Below are 14,289 nucleotides of genomic sequence, written 5' to 3'. Positions count from 1 at the left end.
GGCCACACACAATACTCAGCCTCATCAGGAGCGTGCCCAGGCGTTGTAGGGAGGTCATACAGGCACGTGGAGGCCACACACAATACTCAGCCTCATCAGGAGCATGCCCAGGCGTTGTAGGGAGGTCATACAGGCACGTGGAGGCCGCACACAATACTCAGCCTCATCAGGAGCATGCCCAGGCGTTGTAGGGAGGTCATACAGGCACGTGGAGGCCACACACAATACTCAGCCTCATCAGGAGCATGCCCAGGCGTTGTAGGGAGGTCATACAGGCACGTGGAGGCCACACACAATACTCAGCCTCATCAGGAGCATGCCCAGGCGTTGTAGGGAGGTCATACAGGCACGTGGAGGCCACACACAATACTCAGCCTCATCAGGAGCGTGCCCAGGCGTTGTAGGGAGGTCATACAGGCACGTGGAGGCCACACACAATACTCAGCCTCATCAGGAGCGTGCCCAGGTGTTGTAGGGAGGTCATACAGGCACGGGGAGGCCACACACAATACTCAGCCTCATCAGGAGCGTGCCCAGGCGTTGTAGGGAGGTCATACAGGCACGTGGAGGCCACACACAATACTCAGCCTCATCAGGAGCATGCCCAGGCGTTGTAGGGAGGTCATACAGGCACGTGGAGGCCACACACAATACTCAGCCTCATCAGGAGCATGCCCAGGCGTTGTAGGGAGGTCATACAGGCACGTGGAGGCCACACACAATACTCAGCCTCATCAGGAGCATGCCCAGGCGTTGTAGGGAGGTCATACAGGCACGTGGAGGCCGCACACAATACTCCGCCTCAACAGGAGCATGCCCAGGCGTTGTAGGGAGGTCATACAGGCACGTGGAGGCCACACACAATACTCAGCCTCATCAGGAGCGTGCCCAGGCGTTGTAGGGAGGTCATACAGGCACGTGGAGGCCACACACAATACTCAGCCTCATCAGGAGCATGCCCAGGCGTTGTAGGGAGGTCATACAGGCACGTGGAGGCCACACACAATACTCAGCCTCATCAGGAGCATGCCCAGGCGTTGTAGGGAGGTCATACAGGCACGTGGAGGCCGCACACAATACTCCGCCTCAACAGGAGCATGCCCAGGCGTTGTAGGGAGGTCATACAGGCACGTGGAGGCCACACACAATACTCAGCCTCATCAGGAGCATGCCCAGGCGTTGTAGGGAGGTCATACAGGCACGTGGAGGCCACACACAATACTCAGCTTCATCAGGAGCATGCCCAGGCGTTGTAGGGAGGTCATACAGGCACGTGGAGGCCACACACAATACTCAGCCTCATCAGGAGCATGCCCAGGCGTTGTAGGGGGTCATACAGGCACGTGGAGGCCACACACAATACTCAGCCTCATCAGGAGCATGCCCAGGCGTTGTAGGGAGGTCATACAGGCACGTGGAGGCCACACACAATACTCAGCCTCATTGTGACTTGTTGTAAGGACATTACATCATGGTTGGATCAGCCTGTAGTGTGTTTTTCCACTTTAATTTTGGGGGTGACTCCAAATCCAGGCCTCCATTGGTTAATAAATGTGATTTCCATTGATGATTTTTGTGTGATTTTGTTGTCAGCACATTCAGCTTTCTACAGAACAAAGTATTCAATGAGAAGATTTCATTCATTCAGATCTAGGATGTGGTATTTGAGTGCTCCCTTTATTTTTTTGAGCAGTGTACTTTAAAAAAACCTGTCATTGGGTCAGCAGTGCCCCCTAGAGGGGAGATAAGGGAGCTAAAGATCTATCATTAAAGTCTGCTATAAAAAGGAGATTTGGAGCTCAGTATCCGACCAGTTTCCACTGCTTCTGCCATCGCACCAAACTCTAGACGCAGGTCACAAATATAAGCTGCTGCGGCCACCCTCTTACATCTACAATGCACTCGTCTGCTTTATCTTGAATGTTTAATGTCAAATAACTTACAAAACTGACAACTAATAAAGTAACTAAGCCAATAACTTCACACTCTGGGGGTGGTGTAGTCGGGGTCATGGCTGGCTTTCCGGCTGCTCGTTCAGAGCCACTTCCTGCTGTCGGATTGTCTCCTGGGCGTCCCTCTGCATCTTTTCCAGCTTTGTTAGGGTGACCGACTTCAGGGGTAACAGCTTCGGTTTGCACATCACCATGGTGGGGACGTCTTCAACGCACAGCTGCCCTACAAAGATCACAAATGTACGGATACGATAAACAAACCTCTTCTATATGGCGGCGGAACAAAACGTTCAGGGCAAGACGTTTTTGCGGAAAAAATCACAGAACGTCAGTCACAAAACAGAAGAATATGAACTCTGCAAGGACATTTCACCAGATAAGATACAAACCAAGAATGGCAATGCCTCTAAAAGATCGAGGCTTAAGTCGGCTCCATGCAATGACTTCTGCACAAGCTGAGCTGCACTGTAAAGTATAGAGGGCAGAGAACTAAGTTGACAGATTTCAGGCTGCAGCTTTAGCTCTAATGGAGCCTATATCCAGTGCAGCATCACTTTCGCTCTATATGCAGTGCAGCGTTGTACACCACAGCTCACTTTTTGCGTTACAGCAGTAAAATGCTCAGCACTTCACAGACCCCGGAAACATTACGGCAGACGATATGGGGGTCTGCGAGTAGTGAGATCCTGCAGGAGCAGAAAAAACAACTTTCAGGATCAGGCTGCACTGTCTCCAGGGAACATTTACTTTTAGCGTTTCATATGGTGGTCTTAATCTCTTGGTACAACATTGTGAACAGCGCTGGGGTCCACGTGTGTGGGGGGACGCAGGAGCTGAGCTTCCTCCATACAGTGGATCCTGACTATTTTACATAACCAGCATCTGTGCCGTTTCAGACAGACCTGAGCTCTGATCGCTGCTGTTAACCCTCTGACAGGAGCGGGTGCTGCTGCTGCGTGCGTACAACAATGGCTTACCATGGCAGCTGGAGACCTGCTGTGGGGATAGGGTACCCACTTATAAACTCAAGACTACCTACAATATAAGCGATCAGACAATGACCGGTTCAAGCCTCCTAAGGGACTAAAAAAAAATAAAGTGAAAAAAACCTAAAAAAATAAAAATCCGAAATCGCCTCATTTTCCTCTTTTTTAAATGTAAAATTAATAATTTGGTGCTGGTGCGTCCTTAAAAGTCTGGTCCCAAATAAATAAATAAAACTAAAATAACTCGTACAATATATGCCGTAAAGCGAAAACAATGTCAAAACCAGAACTATTTTTTTTTCAGCCACAACTTCCCTAGAAAAAAAATGCAATAAAAACCGAGCATAAAGAGTCATATGTGCCATCAAATTGGTATCAATAAAATAATAATTATCATTTCACAGCAAAAAAAAAAAAAAAAAAAAATTCCCGGCCTCTTAATCCGTTCAAATCTACGGAAAAGTAAAACGCTATGCGTCTCGGATAAAACAAACGGCGTTGAGTTTCCACACATGTCCGCTGCAGTCAATCACTGTTCTCAGCGGTCTCATGCAAGCATCATGGACCAAGGCTACTGATTGGCTGCAGCGGTCCTGTACATGTACGGCACAGCAGAGTTGGTGCTGGGGTGATTTAGTTATGGGTTATGACTTTTTTTTCCACACATTTGCTGCTGATCGGGCACTAATTTAATGATTAATATTTACTTAGAAATATGGAGCATTTTTGTATCACAAGATGGCGTGCTCCGTACATGCGGTGCACCGCTGACACCTCTAGGCCTTTCTCCCTGACTGATAAATCCCCTGAATACCTCTGCTCCTTTCATCTCTGATCGCTCCCTGTTGGGAGACGTTTTATGATGTTGGGAGTCGCTGCAGAAATCCTAGTAAAATGCACTCACCTTGTTTAGGGAGCACCTCCCGGAACATCGACTTCACCTCTGGCATCGTGGATAGTTGGAGGGAGAATGCAGCCGAATGTTCGGAAAAGTGAGGTAAGGGACGGGGCGCTTGGTGCCGGCGGGATTATTATCGGACCGATCTGTAATCTATCGGCAGACGACTCGTCACGTGATCGGATTATTGGATCCTTCTGATTTACGGCCGACGACCGATCATCTAAAACATTTCCAGGAATTCAAAAATTCCTGTTATTCCTCTGCTTTCTGTGTTTGTTCTCAGCCGCTTTCTAGATCTCTGCTTGTTGTCACTAAATGAAAACGATATTAGTATCTAAACTTGTAGGAACTCGTTACACAACTGAGAGTTTATTATCATTGTGTCTGGCACAGACAATCCTACATGACCTAAATACAGGAAGCATCATTAATGCCCTGATAGTTTGGTACATTGTTTCAGTGCAAGTAAAATATATCAGTCTGCTTATATCACAGGGAAAAGTCTGTACTTAAGGTACAGGATGATGACGCTAACAATCGGGGTACAGGATAATGACGCTGACACTGGGGGTACAGGATAATGACGCTGACACTGGGGGTGCGGGATAATGACGCTAACAATCGGGGTACAGGATAATGACGCTGACACTGGGGGTACAGGATAATGACGCTAACAATCGGGGTACAGGATAATGACGCTGACACTGGGGGTACAGGATGATGACGCTAACAATCGGGGTACAAGATAATGACGCTGATACTGGGGGTACAGGATAATGACACTGACACTGGGGGTACAGGATAATGACGCTGACACTGGGGGTACAGGATAATGACGCTAACAATCGGGGTACAGGATAATGACGCTGACACTGGGGGTACAGGATAATGACGCTAACAATCGGGGTACAGGATAATGACGCTGACACTGGGGGTACAGGATGATGACGCTAACAATCGGGGTACAGGATAATGACCCTGACACTGGGGGTACAGGATAATGACACTCAGGGTACAGGATAATGACGCTGACACTCGGGGTACAGGATAATGACATTGATACTCAGGATGCGGGATAATGACACTGACACTCGGGGTACAGGATAATCACACTCGGGGTACAGGATAATGACACTCGGGGTACAGGATAATGACACTCGGGGTACAGGATAATGACACTCGGGGTACAGGATAATGACACTCGGGGTACAGGATAATGACACTGACACTGGGGGTACAGGATAATGACACTGACACTGGGGGTACAGGATAATGACACTGACACTGGGGGTACAGGATAATGACGCTGACACTGGGTACAGGATGATGACACTCGGGGTACAGGATAAAGACACTGACACTCGGGGTACAGGAGAATGACACTCGGGGTACAGGAGAATGACACTCGGGGGTACAGGAGAATGACACTGGGGGTACAGGATGATGACGCTGACACTGGGGGTACAGGATGATGACACTGGGGGTGCAGGATAATGACGCTGACACTTGGGGTACAGGATAAGGACACTGGGGGTACAGGATGATGACACTGGGGGTACAGGATGATGACGCTGACACTGGGGGTACAGGATAATGACACTCGGGGTACAGGATGATGACACTTGGGGTATAGGATAATGACACTGACATTCGGGGTGCGGGATAATGACACTGACATTCGGGGTACAGGATAATGACACTCGGGGTACAGGATAATGACACTGACACTCGGGGTACAGGATAATGACGCTGACACTCGGGGTGCAGGATAATGACGCTGACACTTGGGGTACAGGATGATGACACTAACAATCGGGGTACAGGATAATGAAGCTGACACTCGGGGTACAGGATAATGACACTGACACTGGGGGTATAGGATAATGACACTGACACTCGGGGTACAGGATAATAACACTGACACTCGAGGTACAGGATAATGACGCTGACACTCGGGGTACAGGATAATGACGCTGACACTCGGGGTACAGGATAATGACGCTGACACTCGGGGTACAGGATAATGACGCTGACACTCGGGGTACAGGATAATGACGCTGACACTCGGGGTACAGGATAATAACACTGACACTTGGGGTACAGGATAATGACACTGACACTCGGGGTACAGGATAATGACACTGACACTGGGGGTACAGGATAATGACACTGACACTGGGGGTACAGGATAATGACGCTGACACTCGAGGTACAGGATAATGACGCTGACACTCGGGGTACAGGATAATGACGCTGACACTCGGGGTACAGGATAATGATGCTGACACTCGGGGTACAGGATAATGACGCTGACACTCGGGGTACAGGATAATGACGCTGACACTCGGGGTACAGGATGACACTGACACTCGGGGTACAGGATAATGACACTGACACTCGGGGTACAGGATAATGACACTGACACTCGGGGTACAGGATAATGACGCTGACACTCGGGGTACAGGATAATGACGCTGACACTCGGGGTACAGGATAATGACACTGACACTGGGGTACAGGATAATAACACTGACACTCGGGGTACAGGATAATGACACTGACACTCGGGGTACAGGATAATGACACTGACACTCGGGGTACAGGATAATGACACTGACACTCGGGGTACAGGATAATGACACTGACACTCGGGGTACAGGATAATGACACTGACACTCGGGGTACAGGATAATGACGCTGACACTCGGGGTACAGGATAATGACACTGACACTCGGGGTACAGGATAATGACACTGACACTCGGGGTACAGGATAATAACACTGACACTCGGGGTACAGGATAATGACGCTGACACTCGGGGTACAGGATAATGACACTGACACTCGGGGTACAGGATAATGACACTGACACTCGGGGTACGGGACGATGACGCCTCATTTCCCTCTCGCTCCGTTGTTACCTTTGGAGACTTCAGCTCAGAAGCCTCCGACTCTCACAACCTCCGTTACTTGGTAACTGGTGACGTCATCACGCAGGTCCCGCCCCGCAGTGCACGCTGGGAGCTGTAGTTTTTCCGTCTGGGGCAGTGGGGACTCTCAGCTTCTGCACAGTGAGGGATTAGCCATCGGTTTATTGTGACGTTTCTCGGATTACGATGTGCTGTGACGAAAAGCTCCAAATTTCTGCAGATTGTGAGATTCTTGATTTGTGATTAAAGTTTATTGAAACCAACGCGAGAAAAAACGAGGCTCACTGGAGAGGGCAGGTCCACGTCTAACATGTGACCACAGAGATGGGCGTGGCATAGTGACAGCGAGTCACGTGATTCAGAGGGAGGGGAGCGCGGTGACGTCATGCGTCGCAGAGCGGAGGAGGAGGCGGAGAGGAGGAGGATGGCGGCGGAGAGCAGAGCAGGGAGACGGGCAGAGGAATAACAACAACAGCAGCTGCACGGTGCGTGTGACCGCGGCCATCACTGCGACTGTGCGCGCGGCGTGTGAGGTACCGAGAGGGGGGTGCGGGGACGGGAGGGCCTGAAGCCTGGGCCCGAGCAGTGTAACCCCCGGTGGTGGCCTGTGTGACAGCCGCGTCCCCCCCTCTCCTCCCCCGTGTGACAGCGGCGTCCCCCCCTCTCCTCCCCCGTGTGACAGCGGCGTCCCCCCCTCTCCTCCCCCGTGTGACAGCGGCGTCCCCCCCTCTCCTCCCCCGTGTGACAGCGGCGTCCCCCCCTCTCCTCCCCCGTGTGACAGCGGCGTCCCCCCCTCTCCTCCCCCGTGTGACAGCGGCGTCCCCCCCTCTCCTCCCCCGTGTGACAGCGGCGTCCCCCCCTCTCCTCCCCCGTGTGACAGCGGCGTCCCCCCCTCTCCTCCCCCGTGTGACAGCGGCGTCCCCCCTCTCCTCCCCCGTGTGACAGCGGCGTCCCCCCCTCTCCTCCCCCGTGTGACAGCGGCGTCCCCCCCTCTCCTCCCCCGTGTGACAGCGGCGTCCCCCCTCTCCTCCCCCGTGTGACAGCGGCGTCCCCCCTCTCCTCCCCCGTGTGACAGCGGCGTCCCCCCCTCTCCTCCCCCGTGTGACAGCGGCGTCCCCCCCTCTCCTCCCCCGTGTGACAGCGGCGTCCCCCCCTCTCCTCCCCCGTGTGACAGCGGCGTCCCCCCCTCTCCTCCCCCGTGTGACAGCGGCGTCCCCCCCTCTCCTCCCCCGTGTGACAGCGGCGTCCCCCCCTCTCCTCCCCCGTGTGACAGCGGCGTCCCCCCCTCTCCTCCCCCGTGTGACAGCGGCGTCCCCCCCTCTCCTCCCCCGTGTGACAGCGGCGTCCCCCCCTCTCCTCCCCGTGTGACAGCGGCGTCCCCCCCTCTCCTCCCCCGTGTGACAGCGGCGTCCCCCCCTCTCCTCCCCCGTGTGACAGCGGCGTCCCCCCCTCTCCTCCCCCGTGTGACAGCGGCGTCCCCCCCTCTCCTCCCCCGTGTGACAGCGGCGTCCCCCCCTCTCCTCCCCCGTGTGACGGCGGCGTCCCCCCCCCTCTCCTCCCCCGTGTGACGGCGGCGTCCCCCCCTCTCCTCCCCCGTGTGACGGCGGCGTCCCCCCCCTCTCCTCCCCCGTGTGACGGCGGCGTCCCCCCCCTCTCCTCCCCCGTGTGACGGCGGCGTCCCCCCCCCCCTCTCCTCCCCCGTGTGACGGCGGCGTCCCCCCCCCTCTCCTCTCCCGTGTGACGGCGGCGTCCCCCCCCTCTCCTCTCCCGTGTGACGGCGGCGTCCCCCCCCTCTCCTCTCCCGTGTGACGGCGGCGTCCCCCCCCTCTCCTCTCCCGTGTGACGGCGGCGTCCCCCCCCTCTCCTCTCCCGTGTGACGGCGGCGTCCCCCCCCTCTCCTCTCCCGTGTGACGGCGGCGTCCCCCCCCTCTCCTCTCCCGTGTGACGGCGGCGTCCCCCCCTCTCCTCTCCCGTGTGACGGCGGCACCCCCCCCCTCTTCCCCCGTATGACAGCGGCATCCCCCCCCCCCTCTTCCCCCGTGTGACAGCGGCGCCCCCCCCCTCTTCCCCCGTGTGACAGCGGCGTCCCCCCCCCCTCTTCCCCCGTGTGACAGCGGCGTCCCCCCCCCCCTCTTCCCCCGTGTGACAGCGGCGCCCCCCCCCTCTCTTCCCCCGTGTGACAGCGGTGTCCCCCCCTCTCTTCCCCCGTGTGACAGCGGTGTCCCCCCCTCTCTTCCCCCGTGTGACAGCGGTGTCCCCCCCTCTCTTCCCCCGTGTGACAGCGGTGTCCCCCCCTCTCTTCCCCCGTGTGACAGCGGTGTCCCCCCCTCTCTTCCCCCGTGTGACAGCGGTGTCCCCCCCTCTCTTCCCCCGTGTGACAGCGGTGTCCCCCCCTCTCTTCCCCCGTGTGACAGCGGTGTCCCCCCCTCTCTTCCCCCGTGTGACAGCGGTGTCCCCCCCTCTCTTCCCCCGTGTGACAGCGGTGTCCCCCCCTCTCTTCCCCCGTGTGACAGCGGTGTCCCCCCCTCTCTTCCCCCGTGTGACAGCGGTGTCCCCCCCTCTCTTCCCCCGTGTGACAGCGGTGTCCCCCCCTCTCTTCCCCCGTGTGACAGCGGTGTCCCCCCCTCTCTTCCCCCGTGTGACAGCGGTGTCTCCCCCCCTCTCTTCCCCCGTGTGACAGCGGTGTGTCCCCCCCTCTCCTCTCCGGCGTGACAGCGGCGTCCCCCCCTCTCCTCCCCGGCGTGACAGCGGCGTCGTCCCCCCTTCTCCCCCCCCCCCCCACCCCCGTACTCTCTCCTGGGTGACTGCGGCGTGTGACTTACTCCCTTTACCTTCTTTAATTGCTGTGGCACTGACCCCCCCTCCCCCACCTTTCCGTTCTCCCTGTGTGACCACCCCACTCGCCTCTCCATTTTGCACCCCCTTATTTTTATCATAGGTATCATCACCCCCATATCTCCTGGTGCAGCTTTCTGCCTGCGGCTCCCATCGTCGGTCCGTGTGTCCTGGTGATCTGTGGGGTAAATCCTGCACCTGGGCTTTGTCTACAGGAGATACAGGGTTCAAGACCCTGGACTGCAGGACCGCTCGGTGACAACCCTCGTTACCGCCAGTGGGTGGCCGCATCGGTTGTCGCTCTTAACTAAATACTGATGGGACTGTGCAGCGACGACTGAACGGTTCCTTCTCGCTGAATTGTCCTGATTGTCAGTGGTGGATTCTCAGGACGGAAATGTGGAATCTACTATTACTCCAATCGGATCTTCTGGTGGCCGCAGACTTGGCAGCGTTATTGCGGCTTCAATTCTCATTTGGACTCTGCCCCCTCTATAGAGATCGGCGATGGTTTGCTGCCGACATCACATGTTCTGTTACTTCCAGAATGGATCTTATCCGACTCTTCTTGGCTTTTTAGTTGGTAGCAAATGATCAGTGGGAAATGTGCAACGATTTCATAAAACGTCAATCTGTTGCTCTCTGTTATCAGTCATTCCAGGCAGGGGAGAGGCTGACTGTGGGGTTGGGTGTTTCTTGCTCCCTGTTCGGTGTTGGCAGCATTTCTGTACTCGCTGACCCTGTTACTTCTGATCGCTGTGACCCCTCTACACCGGTCATCACGGCCTCACTCCGGTCTTTCTCCAGCGCAGTGACCGGCCTCTGCTGCCATTCCTGGTGATTGCCAGCATGGACTACAGGATGACACATTGTAGCAAACGTCCAGATCTGGAGATACATTGATTCTCACATGTTGGGCTGACAAATAGGACACAATTGTACCAATATCTTGTCCTGGAGCCTCTGCGCTCTGCTGCCCCTTCACTGCAGACATTAGTGGAAGATCGTGAAAGTTGGATGATACATTGTAGCAAATGTCCAGATTAGGAGACAATCCTAACAATGGTATAAACCTTTGCATTTCATTCCTAAAATTGTGCATTGGAATTTAAGAGCTTGCCTGTAAAGATTTCCACAAAAGCATTAGAAATCTTGTGGTATTTCCATGTCTGCACCCACTGAGAGGTCACTAGAGAAGAAGCCGGGCAGGACACGGGCTGCATTTAGCGAGCCTGGCCCCCGGGGGTTATTTCCTCTGTGCAGTTTCACTTTTGTTTAGTTCTTGGTAAATCCTCCCAGTGATGTTGTTCCTGCACTTCCAGACCGGTCCGGTGTAACCATGAGCGTCTCCCAGAGCCGCGTGCACGGTTGGTGCATAATTCAGACTGTACTTTCCTTATTTCCCGTCATACTTTGATATCATTTTAAAGAGGTTGTCTTCCTCATGCACAGACATAATGAACGTCTTTCTCTGCCTCGGGCGGCATTCTGTAGAGCGGGAGGTGCGCTGCAGAGTGATGTCGTCACACCCTGGTGCCTGCACGGGACCCGACGGCTCCACTCCCACATAAGAAGGCAGTGGCGGCCTTAACGACAGAAGGGGGACATTGTGGCCCAGGAGCTTTTCGTTAGTGAAGTTTCACATAACTGTATTTTTCTAGCAACAAATCGGCACCGAGCTGTACAGATCCTGCTACTAATCCCCTGTGGAAAGTGTCAGCGTGCAAAAGAATAACCTTCCTGGTAATTTCTGGAATCCATTGTATGTCTGTCTGTCCATACCCCTGACACTGATGACGACGTCTCATCTCATGTGACTTCTGTAGCCTCTGACTGCAGTGGTCATCTAGAAAGTCTCAAATCACCGCTGGAAGTCACTTTAATAACTTTATTTTTTTTACTTCGCTATTGAACTCCATGTAGAGAGGTTGCAGCCATTCTGCAGGAAAAATTGATGCACTAAGGATTTAACGTCTGCAGCGTATCTCTCTCTGTGCAGATATTGCTGTGCTGAGGAGTCCAGGAGGTGGAGTCACTGGTGATTGACAGCTGTATGCACGCTCACATAGGGAAGGCTCCTTTTGCTTAGATCATCCTGCTTCATAGCTTGCGGTCTACTGATCAGGACTTGGGCCAGTCCTCCCTCAGAGTGATCCTGGTTCTGGAGGTCTCGACCATTATTGCCCATTCATCTAATATCAGCCATTGATGATGGGTGCTAAGCCGACGTTCTCTTCTAACCCCCACAGTAAGTGGAGCGCACACGACACAGTGACCATGGTCAGTGTTGAAAGCTCCATCTTAGCCAGACGCTGTCATGACTGTCTTTTTTTTTCTTTTTTTGCTGATCTTCTTCTGACTACTGTGTCTGTGTGACAGTAATGTGAACGAGTCTAACATCTAATATTTTCATGCACTGTAGAGTAAGTTTAGGATTTCCTCGAGGCGGCACACACCTTTTCTTTCAGGCATTGTTCTACATATACAGTCATCCCGCTAATTTTACCTCCTTTCTCGCGGGTGTCACTGTGGAGTCCTAACCTAAAGCTCCAGATCCGTCAACAGCAGCTTGTTTGTGGGTTTCTTTTTTTTTTGCATATAGTTTTTCTTCCTTGCACTGCACAAAGATATAAAAGCTGTCATGAAAGGATGTATTATTTGGGTAATCTGTTTGTCCTGTGCGCTGGGGAATAGTTACACAAATGGACGCTGAGATGAGCGGTTTCGGGACGGCTGGTACACGCTGATCTCCGAAGTGAAATAATACTCTGCTTTTCAGGTTTCTCGTGGACACAGTGGTGGACTGCAGCGGCCGGCCGTGGTGTGTGGATAGCTTTACGCTTGTACGTGGCAGCAAAGTGGAGTCTAATCAGATATCTCGCCATGAGAAGCGGCCGCCCATCACTTCTGCCGCCGCTTTTTTCACATTCGGGAAAATCTGTCTGCTCATTTCAGTATTCAGAAGTCAGGCCATGGGGGGATTACTAGATTATGGTAAAGCTCTGTCTGCCAGGAATAAAAAAAAAAAAAGGAAAAATCGTAATATTTGGAGAAAATCCCATGTGGCCTTATTGACAGTGCAAAATGATGTGGGAACCACCGAGTCTGTGACTTAGGAAATGCTGGGAGTTGGAATCGTATAACAGCTGGGAGATGCTGGTGGTTATTCTACATATACAATCATTAGAGAAATCTCAGTCTATAAAAGTGCAGAATACACTGCTGCCAAATGTGTGTGATCCCGGACTGCTATTGTAATGCATGTACACAGCGGCTGCGCTAGCAGAATAGTGAGTGCTGCTCTGGAGTATAATACAGGATGTAACTCAGGATCAGTAATGTAATGTATGTACACAGTGACTGCACCAGCAGAATAGTGAGTGCAGCTCTGGGGTAGAATACAGGAGGTAACTCAGGATCAGTAATGTAATGTATGTACACAGTGACTGCACCAGCAGAATAGTGAGTGCAGCTCTGGAGTATAATACAGGAGGTAACTCAGGATCAGTACAGGATCAGTAATGTAATGTATGTACACAGTGACTGTACCAGCAGAATAGTGAGTGCAGCTCTGGGGTATAATACAGGATGTAACTCAGGATCAGTAATGTAATGTATGTACACAGTGACTGCACCAGCAGAATAGTGAGTGCAGCTCTGGAGTATAATACAGGATGTAATTCAGGATCAGTAATGTAATGTATGTATACAGTGACTGCACCAGCAGAATAGTGAGTGCAGCTCTGGAGTATAATACAGGATGTAACTCAGGATCAGTACAGGATCACTAATGTAATGTATGTACACAGTGACAGCACCAGCAGAATAGTGAGTGCAGCTCTGGAGTATAATACAGGATGTAACTCAGGATCAGTAATGTAATGTATGTACACAGTGACTGCACCAGCAGAATAGTGAGTGCAGCTCTGGAGTATAATACAGGATGTAACTCAGGATCAGTAATGTAATGTATGTACACAGTGACTGCACCAGCAGAATAGTGAGTGCAGCTCTGGAGTATAATATAGGATGTAACTCAGGATCAGTAATGTAATGTATGTACACAGTGACTGCACCAGCAGAATAGTGAGTGCAGCTCTGGAGTATAATACAGGAGGTAACTCAGGATCATTAATGTAATGTATGTACACAGTGACTGCACCAGAATAGTGAGTGCAGCTCTAGGGTATAATGCAGGGCTCGAGTCCTTCTCTCATAGAATATGAAGTGTAGAATTCTTGCACATACAGGTAACTTATTTGTACTTTTCTGTGCAGGTTTTCCATAGCTTTCCCTTATTTTTCCCGGTTCTCTCTGGATTGTGAGGATGAGTTCTGCAGTAAATATGGACAGGCTGCAGTTGACCGTCTGTCACTTTCCGTGCAGTTTCTCCGCAGCGTGCCGATGGGATTCGTATAGTCGTGTTCACATTGCTCAGTAATTGCTGCTAATACACACGATGTGATAACCCCAATATTACATGGAGTCGGTCTGTTCTCGGTGGTTTCACGCTGTGGATGTGACGGAGCCTCTGTATTCGGGGTGGGGTTGATTGTTGTGGTTTTGTTAGCGGCGCGGCGTCATGTAGAAAGGAATCTGCAGCCTCGTAAAGAAGGGGAGTATTGTGTCAGCGCCGCTTCTACAAGTGTCCGTCCCAGGAAGGGTTAACTGTCGCCTCCTGGCGG

At 52.8% G+C, this 14,289-nt stretch overlaps 1 protein-coding gene across 1 annotated transcript in view; it reads left to right on the top strand.

Annotated features, from left to right (window-relative positions):
* Positions 1–7,101: 7,101 nt before the first annotated feature.
* Positions 7,102–14,289, top strand: part of SHOC2 (SHOC2 leucine rich repeat scaffold protein) — a 39,103-nt gene continuing 31,915 nt past the window's right edge. The window contains exon 1 of the mRNA XM_073684734.1: positions 7,102–7,254. The gene's annotated coding sequence lies outside the window, so the exon portion shown is untranslated. The remainder of the gene's footprint in view (positions 7,255–14,289) is intronic.

This window comes from Phyllobates terribilis, unplaced genomic scaffold (genome assembly GCF_046119375.1).
Source record: "Phyllobates terribilis strain yellow unplaced genomic scaffold, ASM4611937v1 Scaffold_5__5_contigs__length_657084704, whole genome shotgun sequence".
Lineage (NCBI taxonomy): Eukaryota > Metazoa > Chordata > Amphibia > Anura > Dendrobatidae > Phyllobates > Phyllobates terribilis.
Note: the sequence above shows the minus strand (reverse complement) of the source record. Positions and strands in the feature narration are given on the sequence as shown.